The 26,782-nt window shown below is 44.9% G+C and overlaps 1 protein-coding gene and 1 non-coding gene across 4 annotated transcripts in view; one reads left to right on the top strand and one right to left on the bottom strand.

Annotated features, from left to right (window-relative positions):
* Nucleotides 1-26,782, top strand: part of SPECC1 (sperm antigen with calponin homology and coiled-coil domains 1) — a 226,925-nt gene that overhangs the window by 171,888 nt on the left and 28,255 nt on the right. The window lies entirely within an intron of this gene.
* On the bottom strand, nucleotides 24,283-24,389 carry LOC124519748 (U6 spliceosomal RNA). The gene has a single exon (XR_006964190.1). It is a non-coding gene; the product is annotated as a U6 spliceosomal RNA (small nuclear RNA).

The following is a 26,782-nucleotide window of genomic DNA, read 5'->3' on the forward strand; positions in this document are numbered from 1 at the left end:
CTCCGGTGTCATTTTCTTTTGCTGTGTGACAAATTACCACAGACTCAGGGACTTAAAACACCTGCCTAGGAGCTCATAGTTCATGTAAGTCAGAAGTCCAGTCCCACGTCACTTGAAATCTAGGTGTCAGTTGAGCGATGTTCTCCTTGGAGGCTCTGGGGAAGAATCCACCCCTCATGTCTTTCAGGTTGGTGACGGTACCCTGTGTTTGTAAGATTGAGGGCCCCATTTCCTTGCTGGCTCTCAGCCCAGGGTCACACCAGCAAGCGGAGGCCGCCCAGATTCTTTCCACGTTGCCGCCTCCATCCTCGGGCCCCAGTGGCCATCCCGTCCCACTCCTGTTCCCACTTTGTATCTCTGACTTCTGTCTCCAGCGGGGAAAATTCTACTGTAAATAAACCTCAGGTGGGGCGCCCGGGTGGCTTAGTTGGCTGAACATCCGCATTGGCTCAGGTCATGATCTCACAGTTCTGAGTTCGAGCCCCGCGTCGGGCTTGCTGCTGCCAGTGCAGAGCCCGCTTCAGATCTTCTGTTCCCCTCTCTCTCTGTCCCTCCTCCGCTCGTACTCACACTCTCAAAAATAAATAAAACGTTAAAAAAAAGTTTCAGTAAAACCTCAGGTGATGAGGTTAGGCCCACTCAGAGAATCTCCCTGTTTTAGGGCCAGTTCGATAGCAAGCTTAATTACATCTGTCAGATCCTTTTGCTCCATGACATAGCGTGATCACAGGAGAAACTCTGGGGAGTAGAGATCATAAGAGTGTCTTAGAATTTTGCTGCCCAGTCCTGGTTTCAATGCTGACTGCACATTAAATCACGGAGGAGCTTTTATGAAGTATCTGTGCCGGGGCCTGACCCTAGATCTCCGGAATGGCAGTCTCACGAGCAGGGCCCCGGGCCTCGGGTGGTTCTGAGGCACAGGCTGCCTTGAGAGCCTTGGATCGAAAAGTCACATCTCTGCCTATGAAAAAACCCTTTACGGTTCTGGATCTCAACTTACCAAAAGCCTGTGCATTGTAAAAAAAAATTAGAAACACGGGGGCGCCTGGGTGACTCGGTCTGGTAAGCATTCAGTCTTGATTTCAGCTCACGTCATGTTCTTGTGGTTTGTGGGATCGAGCCCCACGTTGGGCTCTGTGCTAATTAATAGTGCAGAGACTGCTTGGGATTCTCTTTCTCCCCGCCGGCCCTCTCCCGCTTACACTTTGCGTGTGTGCACTGTCTCTCTCTCTCTCAAAATAAATAAATAGACATTAAAAAAAAAAAAAGCAGGAACACGGTGGATGTGAACAACAAGAACATAACGCCAATGGCTTGAAGAAGAAAAGATGTCACTGGTTTACCATCTAGGAACAGTAAGTAATCTGACCCTAAGGAAGAAACTCTGGAATTCTCTGTTACCTCCTGACTCCAGCCACTCTGCTCTCAGTTTTCTGTTTCTGTGAATTATTGCAGATTTAGCTATTAGCTCACCACGTTGTGGGTTAGAAGTCCTGGTGAGCCCAGCTGGGTTCGCTGCTTTGGACATCACAGTGGCAGCTGGGCTCCTCCTTGGAGGCCCTGGGACAGAACCAGCCTTCCCAAGCCGACTGAGTTGACCTAGGGTGTTGGCAGAACGCATCTTTTTAAATTTGCCCTGTGACCTTGGCTGAATCACCAGTGTTGGCCACACTGGCCAGGGCATGGCAGGGCCCTGCGAACACAGCCAGGGCGCCACTTGCAGAGATGGGGGTGGCTGTGCCTAGTCACGCTTCTTGGGAGGGACGAGGACTTTGCAGAGATTTACGGCTGAATTCCACACACGTATCAAGAGTGCGTCACAGGCCAGGTCCCTCAGTGAAGGGATGGTAGTGACCATCCTTAGCCGAGCTGAGGTCTTAGGGCTTCAGGACAGAGAGAGAAATGACAAAGGACACTCCAGCACCCAGCTGGTTGACTTCAGGGTGTCCCCCCTCAAGGTGTTCTCTGGGTATTGGTAGGGCCTCAGCGCTCCAACCGCCTTAGTGCTTAGGAAGTCCCAGCTGGCCCACAGACACCATGGACAACAAGCTTTCATAGTTAGATTTGGACTTGCTAGGGGCCCTGCTGTTTCAAACCCTACAAGGATAGACCTAACGATTCCAGAGCTTTCTGACAAACCAGATGAATCTACCCCACAAATAGGTAAAGAGGGAGAGAGAGAGAGAGAGAACAGTGGGTTATTTATCTTAAGTCTCTTGAATTCATTTACTGCTTCAGTGAACATCCATTTTCTGATAACATATTCTATAGGTTGGTAAGTAAATGCTATTTCCTGTAAACTCTTTCATAAGCTTTGTTGCCAGAGTATGCTTCATAGTTAAAGGCTTGATTCCGGAGAGATTAACCAGAAACTTTTGATGAATAGTTGAATAGCCCCGGGAGCTCCTCACTCCTCAGGAAACTGAAGAAAATAACTTTTCTGACAGTAACAGAAACTCCATGGGTTTAAACTCAAATAAGACCTTTGCCCTTTCCAGACTAGTGTTTTTCTTCACAATGCATCTGTAGTCACTGGTGTATAAATATCCTTGGACCACCTCTTCCTTATCTTTACTAAGACCATTTAAGTAACATAATTGAATAAGAAAATTAAGTTGTCGACAAGACTGTTTTTTCCCCAGGGCGCCTGGGTGGCTCAGTCAGTTAAGTGCTCGACTTTTGATTTCGGCTCAGGTCATGATCTCACAGTTCATGAGTTCAAGCCCCACCGTGGCCTCCGTGCTGACAGTGCTGATCCTGCTTGAGATGCTCTCTCTCTCAAAATAAATAAACTTTATTAAAAAAAAAAAAAGGAAAAAGGAAGAGTGTTTTTTCCCCAAATCATCCCATTACATAGCATTGTGACTCACATTCTATCTTTTAATTCTAACCAAGAATGAGCGAAGTTTGAGGGGCTTCTCATGTCACTTCGCAAGCACTGAGGCCAGAGGGGTGAGACACAGAGCACCACCTGGGACCTGGTTGTGGCTGCAGGGGCAGGGGTAGTTAAGCCCTGGATACTGCTGTCACCTCAGGAGTCATGTGGCATCGGGCTGAGGCCAGCAGCTCAGGGGGAGGGAGGGGGCTCCCAGCAGTTTTGATTTGAGGCAGTTTCTAGGAGAACATTGTGGGGACACTTCCAGCTATGACCTGAGACAGTCAGGTCAGTATTGATCAAGGGATGATCAGGCTAGTTTAGTCCAAGGTTGGGAGGTGTGGGGGTCACCAAACTCTTTGATTCCTGTATGCATATTCTCAGCAACTATATACCAAGCACCTGCTGGCTACTGCGTTCAGCAGCCAGGTCTAGACAGACAGCAAAGCGGGACCGACAGCGAAGAGAAGGGCCAGGGCTGGAGGGCACAACGGTTGTGTGGAGCGGGACAGTGCGGGGTGACCGGGGGCACTCCAGAGTCGGAAGGCCTGTCTGAGGAGGGGAGCGTACCTTCAGGCCAGAATGACAGGAAGAGCCAGCCCTGTGGAGACGACGTAGAAGGAATCCCAGGCAGGGGGAACAGTTAGCACAGGGGTGGGGGCAGAAGGCAGGCCCGTGCGAGGCTGGGTATGGTGGTGGGCAAGGTGCAGTGTGGGTCGGAGCCAGACTGGAGAGCAGGTCACGGGTTCATTTCAAACGGAAGTGGGGCTCTGGACAGGGACGGGAGTTTAGACCCAAAAAGAGGGGATGGTAGCTTGGCCTTTGCCGTGCCCCGGGGGACAGTGGTTACACCTCAAGTCATACACACCTTTGCCCTGGGTGTTCCCTTGCATTCCTCCCTGGTCCCCGAGGGAATTACAGTGATGATCTCGTCTTCCCAGAGTTTTGAATACCTTCTCTGTATCACAGGCTCTGACAGCCTTCAATGCTGCAGGTCCTTGAGCTCAATATCATGAACTCCCTGTAAGTTAAAAAAATAAATAAATAAATGAATGAATAAATAAATAAATAAATCACTAACAGGCATAACAGTTACAAATAGCCAAAAATTATCTTAAAATTTTTTTAATTAAAAAAAAATTTTTTTTAATTTATTTTTGAGAGACACACAGTGCAAGTGGGGAGGGGTAGAGACAAAGGGAAACACAGAATCTGAAGCAGGCTCCAGGCTCTGAGCTGTCAGCACAGAGCCCGATGTGGGGCTCGAACTCATGAACCACGAGCTCATGACCTGAGCCAAAGTCAGATGCTCAACCGACTGAGCCACCCAGGCACCCCTATCTTAAAAATGTTTTAAACTAAGCGTTGTTCAGTCTGACTTACAATCAAAGAAATACAAATTAAAGGAGATGCCATTTCTTGGCTTATCATATTGGAAGACTTTTTTTTTTTTTCCTTCTTTCTTTTTTTTTTTTTTTTTTATATGAAGTTTATTGACAAATTGGTTTCCATACAACACCCAGTGCTCATCCCAAAAGGTGCCCTCCTCAATACCCATCACCCACCCGCCCCTCCCTCCCACCCCCCATCAACCCTCAGTTTGTTCTCAGTTTTTAACAGTCTCTTATGCTTTGGCTCTCTCCCACTCTAACGTCCTTTTGTTTTTGTTTTTTTTTTTCCTTCCCCTCCCCCATGGGTTCCTGTTAAGTTTCTCAGGATCCACATAAGAGTGAAACCATATGGTATCTGTCTTTCTCTGTATGGCTTATTTCACTTAGCATCACACTCTCCAGTTCCATCCACGTTGCTACAAAAGGCCATATTTCATTTTTTCTCATTGCCACGTAGTATTCCATTGTGTATATAAACCACAATTTCTTTATCCATTCATCAGTTGATGGACATTTAGGCTCTTTCCATAATTTGGCTATTGTTGAGAGTGCTGCTATGAACATTGGGGTACAAGTGCCCCTATGCATCAGTACTCCTGTATCCCTTGGGTAGATTCCTAGCAGTGCTATTGCTGGGTCATAGGGTAGGTCTATTTTTAATTTTCTGAGGAACCTTGGAAGACTTTTTTTAAGTGATAAGCTCTACCACTGGTGGGAGGGTAGGTGAATGGTGCCTTTTGGGAGGGAAATGTAGCAGTGTGTATCAGGAATCTCAAAATCAGTATGCCCTTTAACACAGAAATTATGTTTCTAGGTATTTCTTGTAAGGAAGTAATTGTGGGTGCCTGTGAAAATATAATTTAAAACAAGTTTATTATAGTTTTATTTATTTAAAATCATTATAAAGGATGCCTGGGTGGCTCAGTTAGTTAAGCGTCCAACTCTGGATTTCGGCTCAGGTCATGATCTCATGGTTTGTGAGTTCGAGCCCCGTGTTGGGCTCTGCACTGACAGTGCAGAGCCTGCTTGGGATTCTTTCTCTCTCCCTCTCTCTCTGTTCCTCCCCTACTTGTGCTCTCTCTCTCTTATAATATATAAATAAACTTTAAAAAAAAATCATTTTGAAACAACTGGAGGTGATACAAATTTCTGACGAGATGAATCAAATAGATTATAGTATGTGTGTACAATGGAATATTATAAATCCTTTAAAATCATGCTTTGGGCAATATATTTAAAGGCACTGGAAAAAATATGCATGCTACATTAAGTAAAAAATCAGATTCTAAAAATCTGTCTGGTATGATTCCAATTCTATCAAAAGAAATTTATACAAATGTTATATAAATGTTAACAGTGAGTATCTCTGGCTAAATAGTAAAATTTATTCATGCTTTCCCGTAGTGTTTCGTTTTCTACAATGAGCATGTAAATTTTTAACAAAAATTTATTTTTAAGATTGTATCTTTTTAAAGAAAGAATCCAGATGCAAAAAAAAAAAAAAAACCCTCATATTATATGATTCTGTGTATATGAAATGTCCAGAGTAGGCAAATTCATAGAGTCAGAAAGCAGATTAGTGGTTGCCAGGGTTGCGGGGATGGGAATCGGGAGTGACTAGGCACAGGCTTCCTTTTGGGACTGATGAAAATGTTTCAGAATTAGATAGTAGTGGTTCTTACACAACCTCGTGAATATACTAAAAGCTACTGAATTGGACATTTTCAAAAAGGTAACTTTATGGTATGCGAATTATATCTCAATAAAGCTATTATTTATTTTTTAAGTGGCAATAAGAAAAGCTTAAGTGGGGCATCAGGGAGATGATTGGTAAGGAATAGGTAAGCGTACATAGGAAACTGGAATTTAAATTTTAGATCTGATCAAATATAACTTTAAAAAACCTACCTGTGGCGGGCGCCTGGGTAGCTCGGTCGGTTGAGCATCCGACTTTGGCTCAAGTCGTGAGCTCGCAGTTCATGAGTTCGAGCCCCATGTTGGGCTCTGTGCTGACAGCTCAGAACCTGGAGCCTACTTCGGATTCTGTGTCTCCCTCTCTCTCTGCCCCTCCCCTGTTCATGCTGTCTCTCCATCTGTCTCAAAGATAAACATTCAAACAAACAAACAAACAAAAAACTACCGTGGGTGCCTGGGTGGCTCAGTTGGTTAAGCGTCCGACTTCGGCTCAGGTCATGATCTCATGGCTCATGAGTTTGAGCCCCGCGTGGGGCTCTGTGCTGACAGCTCAGAGCCTGGAACCTGCTTCCAATTCTGTGTCTCCTCTCTCTGCCCCTCCCCTACTCATGCTCTGTCTCTCTCTCCTTCAAAAATAAATAAACATTGAAAAAATATATTTAAAAAAAATATCCAAGTACTACCTTGTATATTAAAAATTAAAATAAAACAATACAGTAAAACACAGGGATGCAAGGTATTCATACTCTAGTTTTTATATGGGAGGTGGGACTCAGATATTCACTTTATTGTTATGATTCATAAACCTAATATATTCTTTGTATCAAACGTATATAATTTGGGGGTGAAAGTCTGAGGAAAAAGGCCATATGGTTTTATTATATTTATTATATTTATTATTTTTATATAATTAAACCAGATCCTTTCTGAGAAACATTTTTAAGTGGAAGAACACCTGAGGAATTACAGCATAAAAAAATGAGCTGAGCTGAGAGGGGCCTGTAGGGTAGGATTGGTTCCATTCACATCTCTCCCGTGTCATTTCAAAACCATGTGACAGTTAGCAAGTCAATGAAAAAAACAAAACACTGCACATCTTTTTTTTTTTTTAAGTTTATTTTATTTTGAGAGAGAGCGAGAGAGAGGGGAAGGGACAGAGAGAGAGAGAGAGAGAGAGAGAGAGAGAGAGAGAAAATCCCAAGCAGGCTCTGTCTGCACTGTCAGCACAGAGCCTGACGTGGGCTCAAACCCATGAACCATGCTTAGGCTTCTCTCTCTCTCTCTCTTCTCTCTCTGCCCCCCACCAAACAAATAAATTAATTTTAAAAAAGTAAAGTGAACATTTTGTATCATCAGAGCTTTTGCCATTTGAGGTAGTAATAATGTAGGTCTGATCCTGTAATACCAGATTTAAGCTTCAAACTCAGATTGGTGTGATGTCAACAACAACCGAGGGGCCAAATCTAGCCCACCACATGTTTGTTTGTTTGTTTTTTAACGTTTATTTATTTTTGAGACGGAGAGAGACAGAGCATGAACGGGGGAGGGTCAGAGAGAGAGGGAGACACAGAATCGGAAACAGGCTCCAGGCTCTGAGCCATCAGCACAGAGCCCGACGCGGGGCTTGAACTCACGAACCGTGAGATCATGACCTGAGCCGAAGTCGGACACTGAACTGACTGAGCCACCCAGGCGCCCCACCACCACATGTTTTTATAAGTAAAGTTTTATTGGAACACAGTCACAGCCATTCATTTACATATTGCCCATAACTGCTTTTGTGCTAAACTGCAGAGTTGAGTAGTTACAGTAGAGCCCTTTTGGCTGTATGACATACTAATCAAAATTATTTACTATCTGGCCCTTTACAGAAGTTGGCTAACCCCTTCCTTAGCGACAGAGGTACACAAGTATCTTCTGTTATTGAACGCGTGTTTGGTTCTTGCATTGCAGATGGCAAGAAGCAAGTGTTAGATAACGAGAGACTTACTTGAGAACTTAATCTGAATCTGTGCAGTTTCCAAATTTGTATCATGAGAGTTCAGCTAGTGAGGGATATAGCTGTGGGATCGTGAAGGCACAGATATCTTTGAACCTGTTTTTAACCCATGAGCTAGGAGCTATATGTTCTTCTCTGTTGGAGAAAAAAGCAATCTCTGTGTTGTCTAAAACAAATCTCATTTTGCATCTGGAGAGAACACCCACATTGCCGGCAACTTCTGTTTTTCTGTCTCTGAGTTCCCACAGACAAGCGCTAACATATGCTTATCCAATAGCAAGCAGCCTGTGAAATAATCAGTCCATTTGGAGCTCTGTTTGTTGTTTTCTTTTTTGAGATAGGTCTCTTGAGGGCTACATGCGCAATTCAAAGAACGTTACAATGCTTTGATTTATTTATTGTCATCAAAGTGGTTCTTTTCCTGACTTCATTATAAAGATAGATTCTCCATGGAAGACGAATGTCATTATTGGCCTCTACTCTTTTGACGGCCTTTTTTCACCCAGTGTCTCTGCTTATGCAGCTGTTTATGAGACATGGTGATTTGTGAGGACGTTTTAAAGGGCATCAGGCATTGTCTTACAACCTGAGGCAACAGTAGAATCTGTGTGAATAACGAAGATGAAAGGCTTTATTTCCCAGGTTGTGGTGGACATACATTCAACTCCCAGCAATCCATATTTCCCGGGGTTTTATCTCATGAGCCAGCATGGCTAGAAGCTCCCCTTTCTACTCTCATTTGTGTGTGCCTGCCCAGATATAGGAAATCTTAAGTAATAAAAACTGTTTTCTGAACAAAACCCTAAAGGGTGTTGTACAGATACCGTGAGATTGTTTGCACAGCAGATGGGGAGGGACTTGTACCACCTTCTCTTCCAGAGAAGCAGCCGTGATCACTGCTGACTGGTCCAAGGGAGGGCACCCAACCTAACCTAGGCCAGTCAGCCTTTCCCCAGGAGTTTGCAATAGAACTAAGAGGAAGATTACGAACTCCATGTTGTCGGCCGCCATGTTTTTACCTCTGTGCAGAGAAGAGCCAACGTAACAGGCCTGCCATGGCTGTGCCTGCAAAGGCTGCTTACGAGGTTGGCCCTTAATTTGCGTCTGGTAACTTGGATTTTGGGAGACTTCTCACCGTTGCCAGAACTGATAAGAGAGGCTCAGAAACCACTGTGGTTTCTGCCCAGCACCTGCCTTCCTGCGGGGAGTCTGGAGTTGTTGTTGTGTGCTAGGCAGAGGGCGCCCATGTGACCAGCCCCCAGTGAGCCTCCTTGGTGGACAGCACCTCCTGTGTGTTGTCACAAGTCATTGCTGGGGGAGTTAAGCATGTCCTGTGACTCCACCGGAAGAGGACTCTTGAAAGCTTGCACCTCGTTTCCTCCAGACTTCGCCTCACGTGGCTTTTACCTTTGCTGATTTCGCTTTGTATCCTTCCGTGGCAATAAACCCATGCATCGTAGTAAATCTGTGAATGGCCTGGGAATGTGGCTACATCCTGATTGCTCTGAGTCCCCCTGCCAGTCACTGAACCTGACCTGGAGGTGGTCTTGGAGACCCCGCCCACAGCCACACTGACCAGGAAAGAAGTGGAGGAAGCCTCTGTAGAGACAGAGAATTTAATAAATGCATGGGGAGAATGCCAGGTAGTAGAACAGAGCTGTGGCACCTTCCAGGCTCCTGATTCCAGGTGCCTGTCAAGGCTCAGTGGCATCCTTTCAGATATCCTTAGTTTCTGTGAAACATTAAAATCCTTAGAACAGATTTCCGCTTTTCTTAAATTAGTTCCGGTTGGACTTTGTTGCTTAAGGATCAAAAGGATTATACCTGATCATACAAAGGATCGTACAAAAGAATCATAACTGATCTCTTTTACTTGGGTATTTTCTGAATATTTGCACTAAGCATTTATTCCTTTTATTATTAGAAATAAATGGTGTTATTTGGTTTATTCCTTATATGTATCTTTTCAATTAAAAAAAATGAATGCTAATTCTTGGGGGGGGTAATTAAATGTTATATTGTATATAAATAGTGACATAATTCCTACCCTGTTGGTCAACTCTGCTCTCTTAAAAGTATCATTTTTTTTTAAATTTTTTTTAACGTTTTATTTATTTTTGAGACAGAGAGAGACAGAGCATGAACGGGGGAGGGGCAGAGAGAGGGGGAGACACAGAATCGGAAGCAGGCTCCAGGCTCTAAGCCATCAGCCCAGAGCCCGACGCGGAGCTCGAACTCACAGACCGCGAGATCGTGACCTGAGCTGAAGTCGGATGCTCAACCGACTGAGCCACCCAGGCGCCCCAAAAAGTATCATTTTTAATAACAGGTTGATATTTTTCTTTAAATCGAGGTTTCTTAGCCTTGGTACTTTTGATATTTTAGGCCAGATAATTCTTTGTTGTGGGGGCTATCCTGTGCATTGTAGGATTTTAGCTGTATCCTCGGTCTCTACCCACTAGATGCCATTGTACTCTCCCGGCTGAGACAATCAAAAATGTCACCAGATATTGACAAATGTCCCCCACCAGGGGAGGGAGGTGAAAGATCGTCTCTGGTTGAGAACCACTGCCTTGAATATACAAATACATGTATTGAAACTTTATAAAAAATAGAATCATACGTTGATATGTGATGAGTGCTTCCAGTTTATATGTTGTGGTCATCCTTCTGTTAGCACATATACAGCTATTTTATTATTTGTAGCACCTGCATGGATTTTCCTTATATGCATAAGCAATACTTTATCTAGTGTCCTGTTGATAGACCTTAAAGTTCCTTGCCACATTCGATCTGAATTTCCATCTGAATCCATTCCAGGTGCTTTATTTGTTTTTCGACTTTTTAATGTTTATTTATTTTTGAGAGAGAGACAGTATGAGCAAGGAAGGAGCAGAGAGAGAAGGAGACACAGAATCCGAAGCAGGCTCCAGGCTCTGAGCTGTCAGTACAGAGCCCGAAGTGGGGCTTCGAACTCCCCAACTGTGAGATCATGACCTGGGCCGAAGTCAGATGCTTAACCGACTGAGCCACCCAGGTGCCCCACTCCAGCTATTTTAAACAGAAAAATGTATTCGGTAAGGGTAGACAGCTCACAGAAGTCTTAGGAGTTTTAAAGAAACGTACGCTACGCTGGAATTCTAGGGATAACTCCCGAAGTCTCCACGTCAGATCTGGCCTGCCAAGGAGACTGCATTCATCATCAGGAAGGTGTAGAATCAGGAATCTGTTCCCTGACTTATTCACTCCAGAATCAAGCCACCTCTCCTATAGTCTGGAAAAGTGAACTGGGTGCCCCGACCTCGCCTCCTTCCCCATGTGACTCACTTACAGGTCCATTTCGTGCAAGCGCCTGGGATTGTCAGAACCTAAATCACATCCGGAACGCTGGCTGCAGGAGTGTCTTGGAAGTACACTTTTCAGGGGCACCTGGGTGGCTCAGTCGGTTAAGTGTCCAACTTCAGCTCAGGTCATGATCTCACAGTTCGTGAGTTCGAGCCCCGCATCTGGCTCTGTGCTGACAGCTCGGAGCCTGGAGCCTGCTTCGGATTCTGTGTCTCCCTCTCTTTCTGCCCCTCCCCACTCATGCTCTGTCTCTCTGTCTGAAAAATAAATAAAACATTGAAAGAAAGGAAGAAAGAAAAAGAAAGAGAGAGAAAGGCACTTTTCAGCTTTCTGGCTCCTACACAGGGTTTAGAAGATTGTCAATCAAAGCAGTCCATAATGTCTGTCCTGTCACCCATCCTTAGAAATAGTACCACGAGGACATCAGTGAAAACGGGGAGTTAAGGAAATCCAAGACTCCCTCCCTCTACAAATGCAATAAATCAGGTGGCAAAAAAACCCCGTCAGAACCAGCCTTTTCATAATCCTGGGATGTAGTCAAAAACTTGTAACAGCCAAAGGATCGCTTAATGAAAGGGGGGGGGAAAAACTACAGAGACTCTGTAAGAGAGCTCTGTGCCCTTTTAACTTCCTGTTACCACCCTCTGCCTCGCGGCTCCGCAGTAGCCTTGCAGATGGTGGCCAGCGTCTTCCCGTCTTCCGGGAACTGCCAGTGGTGTGTTTGGCCCTGTCTGATGGTTCCCTAAAGGATCAGCTCCAGGGTTTGCCTTTGTTTTGCCTGCACAGGAGCTTCCCCTGGGCAGAGGCGGCTTCCCAGGCAGCATTTTCCAAGAGCATTTAAAAGATCAGGGAGTAGCTGCTGCCTCCTGAGTAACCGGGAGCGGTTGGGACCAGTGAAGACAGACGGAAAAGCCTGAGAAGAGAGTAGGGGAAGGGAGGTATGTGGGGGGGAAGAGGGCAGTGAAAAGCACTCACGCATTCCCCAGAATCTAGAAGGACCCAGAAAAGACCCGACGAGTCCCAAAGCTCCGACCCCAGGCTCCGCGCAAACAGGAAGGGAAGGCAAAGGCAGAGTTGTGAGCCTCTGAAAGAGTGTCCGTCACTGAGCCAGGCTGCAAAGGCTGCGAGAGGTTTTCTCCCAGGCCGGGAATGAAATCTTTCGCATCGTTAGCCAGTCACTAAACTAGCAAAGCAGAGACTTCGGTGGCCACCCTTGACAAAGAACCCAGACTTTACAAAATTAGTTCAGAAGAGTCACCCAACAAAAACACCAGCGCAGACTAACAGTAAACCCTGTGGAGGGAAGAGAGACTGGCTTCTAGAGTCACATTAGAATACCCAAAATGCCAGTTTTCAACAAAGAAGTTACAGGTATGCCGAGAAAGTTTTGGCCCACTCATAAGGGAAAAAAAAAAGTGGGAACTGTCCCTGAGGAGGCCCAGACACTGGACCTCCCGGATGAAGACTTGAAACGAACGGTCTTAAATGTGCTCAGAATGCTCACGGGGGACCACGGTCAAGAACTACAGGAAATCAGAAACAGGATCTATGAACAAAGTGATCCATGAACTCCAGAAGCTTGTAGAACTTCTGGTTGTCCTCAGCTTTCAAACATTTCAGGGTGATACGCCTCGATGTGGGTCTTTCTTTTTTTCCACCATGCTGGGTACTCCTTGTACCCTTTCAGTAAGATAATTCATGTTCTTATTTTCCTGAATTATTTTTTGTGGTAATTTTCTTCCTTTTCTGCTTTCTTCTCCTGGTATTCCTCCTAGCCTGGTCTCCTAGTTATCATATCTCTTTTCACCTTTCTTCCATCTCTTTGTTTCACAGGTTACTGAGGGACTTCTTAATATAATGTTCTAAAATCTCTCAAATGTTTCGTTTGTGCATCATATTTTTTTTGCATCATTTCAACTTTTAAAACCTTTAACTGTTAAAATACACATAACATAAGATTTACCATCTTAACCATTTTTTAGAAAATGTTTATTCATTTTTGAGAGAGAGAGAGGGAGGGGCAGAGAGAGGGGGATCGAGGATCCAAACCGGGCTCTACACTGACAGAGGTGAACCCCGGGCTCAAACTCACGAACCCCGAGATCATGATCTGAGCTGAAGTCGGATGCTTAACTGACTGAGCCACCCAGGTGCCCCTCAGAGCTCTTTATACATTAAAATATTAACCTTTATCTGTCACAGGGAACTCCAGATCGTTTTTAAACATTTAAATCTTTTTTCTTTTGAAGCTTGTGTTTGTTTTACTAGATAGCACTGTAACTTTTTTTCTAAGTGGATGGCCATTTGGCTTAGCATCTTTTTTATTTTTTTATTTAAATTCAAGTTAGTTAGGGGCGCCTGGGTGGCGCAGTCGGTTAAGCGTCCGACTTCAGCCAGGTCACGATCTCGCGGTCCGTGAGTTCGAGCCCCGCGTCGGGCTCTGGGCTGATGGCTCAGAGCCTGGAGCCTGTTTCCGATTCTGTGTCTCCCTCTCTCTCTGCCCCTCCCCCGTTCGTGCTCTGTCTCTCTCTGTCCCAAAAATAAATAAACGTTGAAAAAAAAATTAAAAAAAAAAATAAATTCAAGTTAGTTAACATACCGTGTAGTCTTGCCTTCAGGAATAGATCCCTGTGATTCATGTCTTACGTATGACACCCCGTGCTCATCCCAAAAAGTGCCCTCCTTAGTGTCCTCATTTAACCCCTCCCCCCACCCACATCCCCTCCAGCAGCCCTCAGTTTGTTCTCTGTATTTAAGTGTGTCTTATAGTTTGCCTCCCTCTCTGTTTTTATCTTATTTTTCCTTCTCTCCCCTTATGTTCATCTGTTGAATTTCTCCAATTCCACATATGAGTGAAATTATATGGTATCTGTCTTTCTCTGACTTCTTTGGCTTAGCATAATACCCTCTAGTTCCATCCACATTGTTGCAAATTCTTTTATTTTTTTTAAATTTTTTTAATGTTTATTTATCGTTGAGAGAGAGAGCGTGCAAGCAGGGGAAGGGCAGAGAAAGAGGGAGACACAGAATCTGAAGCAGGCTCCAGGCTCTGAGCTGTCAGCACAGAGCCCGACTCAGGGCTCCAACTCACGAAAGGTGAGATTATGACCTGAGGCGAAGTTGGATGCTTAACCGACTAAGCCACCAAGGCACCTCCCCCCCACTTTTTTTAAATTTTTTAAAATTAAGATGTTGGATATTCTTGTCTTATTTTCCATTCACAGTAGTATTGCACCTTTAAATATATTTTTGCATTGTTACCTAATAAATACTCTCTCAGCTAAAGGAAGCTTAGTTCTGTTGTGAGTTTACTGAGTTTGTTTTTTTTTTTTTACTTAGTTTTTTTAACATTTATTCATTTTTAAGAGTGAGGGAGATAGAGCATGAGTGGGGGAGGGGCAGAGAGAATGGGAGAATCAGAAGCTGGCTCCAGGCTCTGAGCTGTCAGCACAGAGCCCGATGGGGGCCGTTGGGGACTTGAACTCATGGATCGTGAGATCATGACCTGAGCTGAAGTTGGATGCCTAACCGACTGAGCCACCCACGTGCCCCAGAGATTTTTTTTTTTTTAATTCAGAAATAGGTAAGAATTGTATCAAATTCCTTTTTGGCATTTGTTGAACAATACATAAGGTGTTTTCTCTTTTAATCCACTTATATAATTAACATAAATGTATTATATTATGTAACAGATTTCCTAGTGGCGGAAACATTCCTGTATTCCTGGGGCCAAAATTCCAACTTTGTTGTGGAATGTGGTGTATAATATGGTATATTACTCCTGGGGGAAATTGCTGCTTAATTATGGTCATTCATACTTTTTATACTCTGTTACTGATAAAGGGACTTTTGGCTTGTTGTTGCCTGGCTTAACTATAAATGAAGTTTTATGTTAATCAGATCTGGTTTTTTGTTAAGATGTCAGTGAGCACTAAAACCCTGTACATGGTCAAAAAATGCAGTGGGTATTTTTCTGCCTTCTCCAGTAGGGTTGGTGACAATTTTCAGCCAGAAGGAACTGGAATATACTCTGGAGTACAGGACAGATCCACACAAGACTCTGACATTCCTTCTGACAAATGAGAACCCAGGGTGTTCTGAAATTTTGTTGGGTCCCAGTCGGGGAAACCTCTCATTTAGAAGTTGCAAGTCTAGGGGCGCTTGGGTGGCTCAGTCGGTTGAGTGTCTGACTTTAGCTCAGGTCATCATCTCTCGGCTCGTGGGTTTGAGCTCCGCATCATCTGAGAGCCTGGACCTGGTGGGATTGTGTGTCTCCCTCTCTCTCTCTGCTTCTCCCCCACTTGCATTCTTTCTCAAAAACCAAATAAACATTAAAAGAAAATTTTTAAAAAGAAGTTGCAAGTCTCATGTTCCCCAAAAGTGGAGGCCTAGGTTTTTCCTTGGGACTGAATGCTCTTTCCCTTTGGTAAAAGCCCTCCACGAGGACCTTTTCGTCACACAAATAAATGTAGAGTCTCCCTACTTGTTCTGAGGGGGACCTTGTAAATGGGCTGGAGCTGTGGGCACTGGAGAGTATCCTTCACTGTCCAGCACTGATTTGTTGAATTCTAAATGAGCTGTGCTCTTACTCCAATATAGTTTTTGTCAAAATCTTTGACTTCTAAGAGTTCTTACATTAGATACTTGGATACCAGACTAAGGGTTCATCACTCTTGTATCTTTTTTTTTTTTTTTTACTCTTTTTATCTTTTTATCTTTTAATCTTTTTATCTTTTATTTCAGTTAAACCTTCTGACCTAAAGGTTTTCAGTTTATGGTAATCATATACTCTTCCTGTTTCTGCTCAGCTTTTATTTGCCTGGCGTCTTGTAATTCCTTTGTTGTCGATCTTTCTTATCCACGTGCTTTAAGTGTATTTCTTAGTGTAGCTTTATACGTAATTTGAAAATTCCTCTAATAGAGACATTTAGCCCATTTTCCTTTTCTTGTGGCTTACTAGTATGTATTTATTCTTATTCTTGTTACCTTACGTTTTCAGTATACTTTTCCTACTGGATTTCTTTTTCCCGATTTCCAGTCACCTAGCTACGTGTGTCCTAAGGTGTGCGGGTTGAAAAGGTGGAAAAAGGCCTGAGAATCTGAGTAGCTTATTCTGGTAATCATGTGAAAATTAAAGCTAAGGGGCGCTTGGGTGGCTCAGTTGGGTGAGCGTCTGACTTTGGCTCAAGTCATGATCTCACAGTTCATGAGTTCGAGCCCCATGTCGGGCTCTGTGCTGACAGCTCGGAGCCTGGAGCCTGCTTCAGATTCTGTGTCTCCCTCTCTCTCTGCCCCTCCCCCCACCCATGCTCTGTCTGTCTCTCTCTGTCAAAAATAAACAAACATTAAAAAAAATGTTTTTTTAGAAAGCTGGGGTGAGGAGAGAGCCCACCTGACAGTGTCAGATTTCCTGTCACATAAGCACCAGTTCGGGCCATGCGGCTTCTGCAAGATGGGCAGAGCCCCCTCTCCCACAGCACTGGGGTTCCCTGGGACAAAATGATGGCGACAGCACAGCCTAGCAGAACCACCAAACAGGGATTTGAAGGAATACCTGGGAACTTTTCACTCACACTGGGCTCGTTACCTAGCAATTCACTAAGTAGAACAGGATAGTTCTGAAAGTACTCTTAATTACAGGGGGAAGATTCACTGTTGTCCAATGGAATCCACTTAGCTGCTTTTCTTGGCGTTTGTGGGAAGATGGGCAGTGAGCGATCTGTCCCCTCTGTTCTTTTGTCATTCCTGTCATCCTTGACCTCTTTTTGTGGTAAAATACGCATCACAGGAAATTTGCCGTTTTAACCATTTTTAAGTGGCCGCAGCGCGTTGGACATTGTCATGCAGCCATTGTCACCGTCCATCCACAGAACTTGTTCATCTTCCCCAGCTGAATCCCTGCACAATTAAATACGAATTCCCCGTCCCCCAGCCCCTGGTAAGCTCTGTTCTACTTTCTGTCTCCGTGCGTTTGCCCACGAGCGGTACGTCACAGGCGCGCAGTCATCCAGCCTCTGTTCTTCTGGGTCTGAAATTAATATTTCACCTTACATAATGCCCTCGAGGTTCATCCGTGTTGTAACATAGGTCATTCATCCTGCGTTTGCATCCATCCATCTTCCGTGTGGGTGAACTCACAGCAGGGGTACATCAGTCTCCCAGAATCACAGCTCTGGGAGACCCTTGCCACCCTTTAATGGCCCTGCAGCTGACTGAATGAGACCCATGTGTGTGGGAGGATTGGCCTTTTCTTTTTTTTATATGTGTATTTTTATTTTTATTTTTACAGTGTATTTGTGAGAGAGAGAGCAGGGGCAGAGAGAATGAGAGAGAGAGAGAGAATATCCCAAGCAGGCTCCGCATTGTCAGCCCAGAGCCCAATGCAGGGCTCGAACTCACGAACCATGAGATCATGACCTGAGCCGACACCAAGGGTCGGATGCTTAACTGACTGAGACACCCAGGTGCCCCAGGATCAGCCTGAATCAACATGAATATTTAGCTGTTTTGTTTTCCCTCCCTTTTCTCAGACGTCTGGAATGTCGTCCACCCCATCCCCCATACCAGAAACCGGGAGTTTAAATCCTCTGTGTCACTGAGGAAAAAGGAAAGAGTGTTTTGGTCACCAGGGGTTTGGGCTGCCGAGCTCTGTAAGTCAAAAAGGTCCGTGTTGAAGGACTAGAGATGGAGGGTAGGGGGTTGGGGGACGGTTGGAGTGGAGGCTGGGTGGGTGTGGGTCGGGAGGGAGAGCAGAGACGCACATGCCCGTGAGGGGAGTGGCCACTGCTCAGAGGCCTGGCTGCAAGGTGCACCCGGAAGCCCAAAAACCCAAGCGTAGGGCTCAGCTCGGCCACCCTGCAGGCTGAGAGACCCACATCCTGCCAGCTCCAACCTGCTGAATTCCTGTGAGATACAGGTGGGCTTTCAGAGACAGCATTACACTCCAGTGAAGCGCTCTTGACATGAGTTAGCTGAGCCTTCTGGTTGTATAGGATCCTTTGAAGGAAGCATCTGCAGTCAAACATTGCCAGCTCGCACATTTTTTTTAATTCGAATAGAAATGTTGGATGTCCTGCCGGCTTCAGAAAGTAAAAGTAAAAGCGTGATTTTCAAAATAAAATGTTGTAAGAATGTTTCCTCTAGGAGCGCCTGGGTGGCTCGGTGAGTTGAGCATCCGTCCGACTTGGGCTCAGGTCATGATCTTGTGGTTTGTGGGTTCGAGCCCCTTGTTGGGCTCTGTGCTGACAGCTAGGAGCCTGGAGCCTGCTTCGGATTCTGTGTCTCCCCAGCTCTCTGCCTCTCCTCCACTCAGCCCTGTCTGTTTCTCTCTCTCTCTCTCTCAAAAATGAATAAACATTAAAAAAAAAAAAAGCTTCCTCCTGCTGTGGATTGAGGTTGATTTAAAGTGCCTTTGTCCCTTCTCCTCCCTGTGGATCGTTTGTCCTGCCCCAGGGCCTCTGCAGATCAAATACGCCAGCAGCTGGTATTATAGCCCAGCACCATCCAACACCAAAAGCCATTATCTTGCCATCATTAAGAGAGACGAGGCCTTGCTGTTTGCCGCTGTTCCAACTCTCGATCCCCCAGGACGGCATGGAAGTCTATTTAGATAATAACAGTCCCAAGCGAATCTGCACTGAGTATTTTTTCCGTTCTCTTATTTATGAAATGTTCAGCTGGGAAAAAGAAATAGTCTAGCCACAGAACCTTATGATGTTAGAGGCTGAATTCAGTCTTTCTGGGAATAAGGGGTGAAGATTGCTAGTATAAATTAAACTTGATCGTGGAACAGAATTCCTTAGAACAAATCGTTTACTTATTACGTAGTATTTTCTTAGTAAGCACATCCAAAAATACAGAAGTGCTGTTTCCCTTTTTTTTTTTTTTTTTTTTTAAATTTCTTCCTTACTAAAAATACTCTATTTGGAGTGCTAGGGCATCAGAGTGTGGACAAAATCATGTTGTTCTCCGAAACTTTGTGGACTCTGATGAATGTGTAGGGACGTAGTCACTCACACGTTGTGAGGTGCAGGAAGCCTAAAGTGGAAGGATCTCTCTCAGAGCGATTGGGCAGAATCCGTCATAATTTATTCCACATCTGTGCAGAATAATAACAAAAGACCGGAAACAACTTAAAACAGACTGTCGTATCCATCCATATGACAGACCCATAACGGATAGTTAATAGTGATGAAAAGCGAGCTCTTTACTAGTTACCATGAAGCAGACATTCTTATAAGTGCTTTCCGTGTTGTTTGTGTATTTAACCTTGACTAGAATCCTGTAAGGTATTCCTTTTCCACATCCACTTTAAGGATACAGAAACTAAAACACAGAGAGCTTAAGTAATTGCGCACGGTCACACAGCTCCTCAGTGACGGGGCTCCGGGCTTCAGAATCCGATCTCTCCGTCTCTGCACTGTAACTGTTTCTACACGTGTCGTGAAAGGGCCTCTGTCTACAGGCTTTAGTAAGTGGGTACAGAACTGTGTGCGTCACATGCTACCCTTTGCATAAAAAGGGGGAAATATACATACACGTTTGTGTATGTGCAGCCCAGTGCTGTCCGATAGAACTTTCTGTGACAGTGAGAAGGTTCTAGACCTGCACCGTCCAATAGAGTAGTCACTGACCAGCCACTTGTGGATCTTAGGCAATTGAAAGGTGGCTAATGTGACTGAGACACTGAATTTTAAGTTTTATTCCATTTTGGGGCGCCTGGGTGGCTCAGTCAGTTAAGCTCGGCTCAGGTCATGATCTGGCAGTTTGTGAGTTTGAGCCCCGCGTCGGGCTCTCTGCTGTCAGTGCAGAGACAGTGGATCCTCTGTCTGCCTCTCTCTGGCTCTCCGGCGTGCTCGCTCTCCCTCTCTCTCTCTCCTTTCTCTCTCTCTCACAAATAAACATTTTTTAAAAAAAAAACTTTATTCAGTTTTAACCAATTTAGCCACATGTGACTAGTGGCTATTGTATTGGACAGTGCAAGATAGGATATTCACAGAAGGACACAAAAGGAGCTGGTAAGAAATCATTTAGTCTTACAGCGTTCACTCTCTACCTTTATAAAAACCTTCCACAGAAAGCTTTAGCTAGAACAGCAGGTCCCACAGCTGATGATCATCTCACAACCACCATTAGGATCTAACCAGTTCGCTGGAAAGATGAGGAAACGAGAAGCCAGAAAAGTCATTTGTCTAAAGTCACAGTCACATAGCTGCTTTTGTGACAGAGAGAGAGCCAGGCCTAGGAGCCGGTCCGAGTTTGGATTTGTTCTTTTGAGTCATGCACCTTTTGGTTTGCCAGGGCTCATTCAGTCTGAGTATCAGCTCAAAAAAACAGAAAACAAAACAGACCTGTGTCTCCTGTGTTCTCAGAACTCCGTGGGAGTCCTGCGTGTGACCTGTTCACTCTCTGCAGCCCAGACCACATCAGGCCTCCTCCGCAGCCCAGACTCACCGCTTGCCTCGCCCTGCCTGCTCCACTGATTGTGGTGAACCATTCGGGACCAGGGACCACGCCTCATTATGTTTGTCTGTCTCTCAGCGCTTACACGTAGCGGGGCTCGATGAACATTTGCTGGCTGTACTTCCACACTTTAGAGCACCGTAAGAGTTGACCCATGAATGCGGGTGGTTCATAAGAAGGTCTTCTACCATTTCCTTGGCGAAATAAGCTAGATAAGCTCTCAGGTAGGAGAAGGAGGGGCTTTAGAGTGCTAACAGAATACTGAGCCTGAAAAGTGGGTCATTGGGCCATTCTAGGATGAACGGAACCAGCAGCGCCGCAATTACCATCTTTTTCAGAAAGAGTAAGCTAAAAGGACACGTGAAGTTAATTAAGATGAGGTAACCGACTCAACCGAAAGGCAAGAGAGGAAAGGAGGGGAAGAAAACTCTAGAAAGGTGTTTCTCCGAAGATCTGGAACCTGGTCTGGGCCTGGGGAATAGAACATGGCAGAGAATCGTTTGGGAACCAAGCTGAGGGGTCGAGAGAAGATCTGCTCACAGAAGTTGTGCAAGAACCCAAGTTCCCATGCTGAGCCAGTGTATTTCATCTTCCTTTGACCGCGTTGGTCGTGGGACGCCAGCCCTGCTGCTTGAGCCGCTGGGTGGACCAGGAATGGAGTGTTGGCATGGGCATGGACCCAACGAGATGGCTGGCAGGACACTTGCCGTGAAACTCAACCAAGCGTCGCCAGGCCCAGGGCAGAGAACCTCAAGAAGGAAACGTCATGGGGTGTTTGCTTAAATGAAGAAGGAGGAAGCAAAGCAGGAAGTAAGAAAGATGTAGCTCCAGCCACTCTTCTGATCTCAACATCCTTTTGATTCTGCCTCCAGAGAGAGGTTGTGTGGTATCAACCTACGCATCGTTCTCTGAGGACTCGGCAGAGGATGTTTCTGCTGACGTTGTCCCTTGTAACTTACTCATTTGATCCTCACCCCGTAAACCAAAGTGCAGTCCTTCCTAGATTTGCGGTTTTGATCTGTTCTTTTCCAAGTCTCAAACCCTCAATTCCTTCCACAGGAATAAAGAGGGGGAAGAATCATTTAAAAAAGTAAACTGTTCCTCTAAATGTAATTCAGTTCCAAGTAAAATCCCACAGCATTTCTTTATTCTTGAATGTAAAATAATTAAAAACTCACCCAGAAGAATAAACGAGTAAGAACAGCCAAGAAAGTTTTGAGAAAGTAATGATGAAGGCATGGTTGCCCAACCTGATTAGAAGTGGTCCCTGCTTCATAACCCACTTTCAGCCATCATAGGTATTCCAGAACAGATAACACAAACAGTGGAAACAGACCTGAATGTGGAACAGACCCATGTTTAAGAGTATAAAAGAGGGGCGCCTGGGTGGCTCAGTCAGTTAAGCATCCGACTTCGGCCCAGGTCATGATCTCACGATCCGTGAGTTCGAGCCCCGTGTCGGGCTCTGTGCTGACAGCTCAGAGCCTGGAGCCTGCTTCAGATTCTGTGTCTCCCTCTCTCTCTCTGCCCTCCCTAGCTCTCTCTCTCTCGCTCTCTCTCTCTCTCTCTCTCTCTGTGTCTGTCAAAAATAAATAAACTTTAAAAAAAAGTATAAAAGATATTTAGTTGACTACCTGGAGTGGGGTCACATTTTTTAAATCTTAAAGGCAAGCAAAAGCTTTCACCCTTGATTTGGGAGATGATTAGCCATCTAAAAGAGAGTAAGTGATTAAAGCGATAATATGAACAGGATCAAAAGAGCAAAGGAGTTCCAAGGAACCCCCAAAGTTATTTGCTTGAGGAACGGAAGGTTGGTTTCCATTCTGCCCTTTGCAACAGTTTTAAAAGAAGTAACGAACGTCAGATGTTCTGAGTTATCTACAGCTATGTAACTACCCCCCAAATTTGGTGGATTAAAATACAGCAGTGTTCATCTTGTTCCTGTGTCTACAGTTTAGGCCCGACCCCTCCCTGCTGCACCATGTCTAGGGCCTCTGCCCTTGGCCTGGGCTTCTACCCACTACAGGAGCCTCAGGACTCCTGGAGAGAGTGTTCTGAGAGTCCTCAGAAAAACTTCAAGGCTTCTTGTGTCCTAGCCTTGCAGATCCCACCTTGCACTTCCTCTGCATTCAAGCAAATCATTAAGATTCAAGAGGAGAAGAATTAGACCTCACCTCTCAGTTGGAAGATTTCAGGGAATCTGTAGCTGCTTTTCATCTATCACCTAAAGAAAGAAACTTAAGGTCTCTACACTGCCTTTCTAGCAAGTTCTTTTTTTAAAATGTTTATTTATTTATTTATTTTAAATGTTTTGTTTATTTTTGAGACAGAGAGAGACAGAGCATGCACAGGGGAAGGGCAGAGAGAGAGGGAGACACAGAATCCGAAGCAGGCTCCAGGCTCCGAGCTGTCAGCACAGAGCCCAACGCGGGGCTCTAACACGTGGACCGTGAGATCATGACCTGAGCCTAAGTCAGACACTCAACTGACTGAGCCAACCAGGCGCCCCTAATGTTTATTTATTTTTGAGAGAGAGAGACAGAGCACGAGCAGGCGAGGGGCAGAAAGAGAGAGAGGGAGACACAGCATCCGAAGCAGGCTCCAGGCTCCGAGCTGTCCTCTCAGAGCCCGACATAGGGCTTGGACTCACAAACTATGTGATTATGACCTGAGCAGAAGTCAGATGCTTAACCGACTGAGTCATCCAGGCACCCCTCTAGCAAGTTCTTAATTGCATCTTCCTTCCTTCATCTACACAGCCAACATTTTGGGGGAAAAACGATTTCTTCTGGATCCGTTCAGCATAGAAACATACAGTTATTAGCAGTCTTATTATTCACTCACTACCTTGGAATTGGCATTGGCGTAATTTGTCTATAAGTGATGTCATTAATATTTTTAATAACGTATTATTTTTCTTAACTGCAAAAGTAATACACGGTCACTGTAGAAAAACTGGAAAACACAAAAAGAAGATGAGGAATTAAGCTAGATGTCATCCCACTTAATTTGGCCTATTGAAATCTTTTTTGGATTTTGACTCTCTCCATTTGTTACTCCCTGTCCTCCCAGATTACCTCAGTGCCAGTGACCGTGGAGGAAAGCGTAGGACCAGTCCTGTAGATTGACATTTGACACTGATAACTAGTGAGAAGCATCGAGTATCTAGAACAAATCACATATAGCAGACCCATCAAAACCCAGAACATCGGGGCTTCTGGGTGGCTCAGTTGGTTAAGCATTCAACTTCCACTCAGGGCACGATCTCAACATTCGTGAGTTCGGGCCCTGCACGGACAGTTCAGAGCCTGGAGCCTGCTTCAGATTTTGTCTCCCTCCCTCTCTGTCCCTCCCCCACTTGTTCTCTCTCCCTCTCTCTCTGCCTCTTTCTCTCTCATTCAATAATCAACATTTAAAAAAAAACCCTCAGAACATCGACGTTTTCCCATGAGCTTCACAGGAATGCCTGCAGATTAGAAAACTGAGTTATAGGTTGGTTTGGGGGGAGGGTGTTTGTAAATATGGAACACTTCATGAATCTATATGTCATCCGGGGGCAGGGGCCACACTAACATTGTCTGTCTTGTTCCAGTTTTAGTATCTGGGCCGCTGAAGCGAGCACTGTAGATGGGTTTTCATAACAATGTTTCAAAAGCAAAAAAAGTTTGCTTAGCTTAATTGATAGACAACTGGGATATTTCCAGTTCCCCATTCTGAACAATAATGCTGGAGTAAACATTTTTTGTAGGTGTGTCTTTGGGTAGATGGCATGACTGTTTTCTCTAGAATAGATACCTACATGTGCAATTACTTGCTCAAATCATTTATTTATTTATTTATTTTTGGAGAGAGAGAGAATGAGTGAATGTGAGCAGGGGAGGACAGAGAAAGAGGAAGAGAGAGAATCTCAAGCAGGCTCCACGCTTAGCACGGAGCCCAACATGGGGCTTGATCCCACAACCCCGGGATTATGACCTGAGCCAAAACCGAGAGTCGGACGCTTAACTGACTGAGTCACCCAGGCGCCCCTTATTTTTTTTTAAAGAAAAATTTTTTTTAGTGTTTATTTATTTTAGAGAGAGACAGAGACAGAATGCAAGTGGGTGAAGGGCAGAGAGACAGACAAGGAGACACAGAATCGGAAGCAGGCTCCAGGCTCCAGGCTGTCAGCACAGAGCCCGACGCGGGGCTCAAACCCACGAACTGTAAGATCATGACCTGAGCTGAAGTCGGACGCTTAACCGACTGAGCCACCCAGGCGCCCCCAGGTGCCCCATATTTTTATAAAAAAAAATGTTTCCAGTTGCCCCCCCCAAAAGCCTGTGCCAATCCGTATTCCCGTCAGCCAATGGGGGAACACCCATTTCCCCACATCTTCATTAACTCTGTGAATTAAAAATCTTTTTAACTTTTGCCAATTTGATGAGTGAACACAGTTCACTATTTTTACTTTCTGGTGAGGCAACACCTTTTCAGATGTTTCTGACTATATTTCCTCTTCAGTGCATTACCGATACGTTCCTCTGCCAAGTTTTCCTTGACTTGTTTTCTCTTATTGATTATAAGAATATATTCCAGGGGCATCTGGGTGGCTCAGTCAGTTTAGCGTCCAACTTCTGCTCAGGTCATGATCTTGCAGTTCGTGACTTTAAGCCCCGCGTCGGGCTCTGCGCTGACAGCTCGGAGCCTGGAACCTGCTTCAGATTCTGTGTCTCCCTCTCTCTCGGCCCCTCCCCTGCTCATGCTGTCTATCTCTCTCAAAGAATAAACAAACATTAAAAAAAAAAGAAAAAGAATATATTCCAGGTATTAGTGGTTTGCTATATATGTATTTATATTGCTTATAATTTTTGTTATGCAGAAACTTAATTTTATATAACCAGTTTTCTCAGTCCCTTCTTTTATACTCTTTGCATTTTATGCCTTATATGGCTTTCTTTCCCCCAAGGGTATAAACCTATTTATGTAGATTCTAATAATGTTTAATTTTAGCTTTGAAATGTAGCCGTCTGGAGCTTATCGCCAGACAACTAATGTCCGAGAGAAGGGAAACTCATGAGGTGACCTCCATGATCACCAGGCCTCTGCTTGGGAATAGTTTCCATGTCACAGTATGGGGAGCCAGGGTGGGATCCACGCTGAGGGGGACAGCCACTAATGGCAGCTGAAACAGCAATGTTCTAGGGGACGAGGCATCAGAAAGGAAAACGCTGTGCAGAGGAGGGTCCCAAGTGCTCTCTGTGTGAGTCACCATGTGTCCGTGACTGTGGGCTGTGCTGTCCATGTGTGGGGCCTCCTGCTGAGGTTTACCAGATAGCCTGAGATCAGAACAGGGATGCTAGAACTGGACGGGTGTAGACATCTACCCAGCGCCAGGAATGAACCCCAAAACCCATGGTGAGAAATGAACTTTTGTTCTGTACGATCCATAAATTGTTACACCCCTCCCCCACGCAAAAAAAACTTGGTCTGATTCTACAGCTGTGACAATAAAGACATGTCAAAAAAGAGTCTCAGAGAAGTCCCAGGAATGAGGGTATTTAGGTCACTGTGTGCCCAAGACATCTAGTTCCTGTGGCAGTGGACAGACTGCATTTTCTTTTTTAATGTTTAACGGAATTATAGTTGACATACAATATTATATTAGTTTCGGACATACAACATAGTGATTCAACATGTATATACGCTACTAAATGTTCACCACGATAAGTGTGTTACCATCTGTCACCGTACAGCATTATTACAATATTATTGACTGTATTCCCAATGCTGTACTTTTCATCCCTGTAACTTTGTTATTTTTTTTTATTAAAAAAAATTTTTTTAGCCTTTATTTATTTTTGAGACAGAGAGAGACAGAGCATGAGCAGGGGAGGGTCAGAGAGAGAGAGAGACACAGAATCCGAAACAGGCTCCAGGCTCTGAGCCGTCAGCACAGAGCCCGACGCGGGGCTCGAACTCATGGACCACGAGATCACGACCTGAGCTGAAGTCGGACGCTTAACCGACTGAGCC

The sequence above is a fragment of the Lynx rufus genome, unplaced genomic scaffold (genome assembly GCF_022079265.1).
Source record: "Lynx rufus isolate CCGP_SWC_20201006 ecotype Redwood Valley unplaced genomic scaffold, mLynRuf1.p SCAF_28, whole genome shotgun sequence".
NCBI lineage: Eukaryota > Metazoa > Chordata > Mammalia > Carnivora > Felidae > Lynx > Lynx rufus.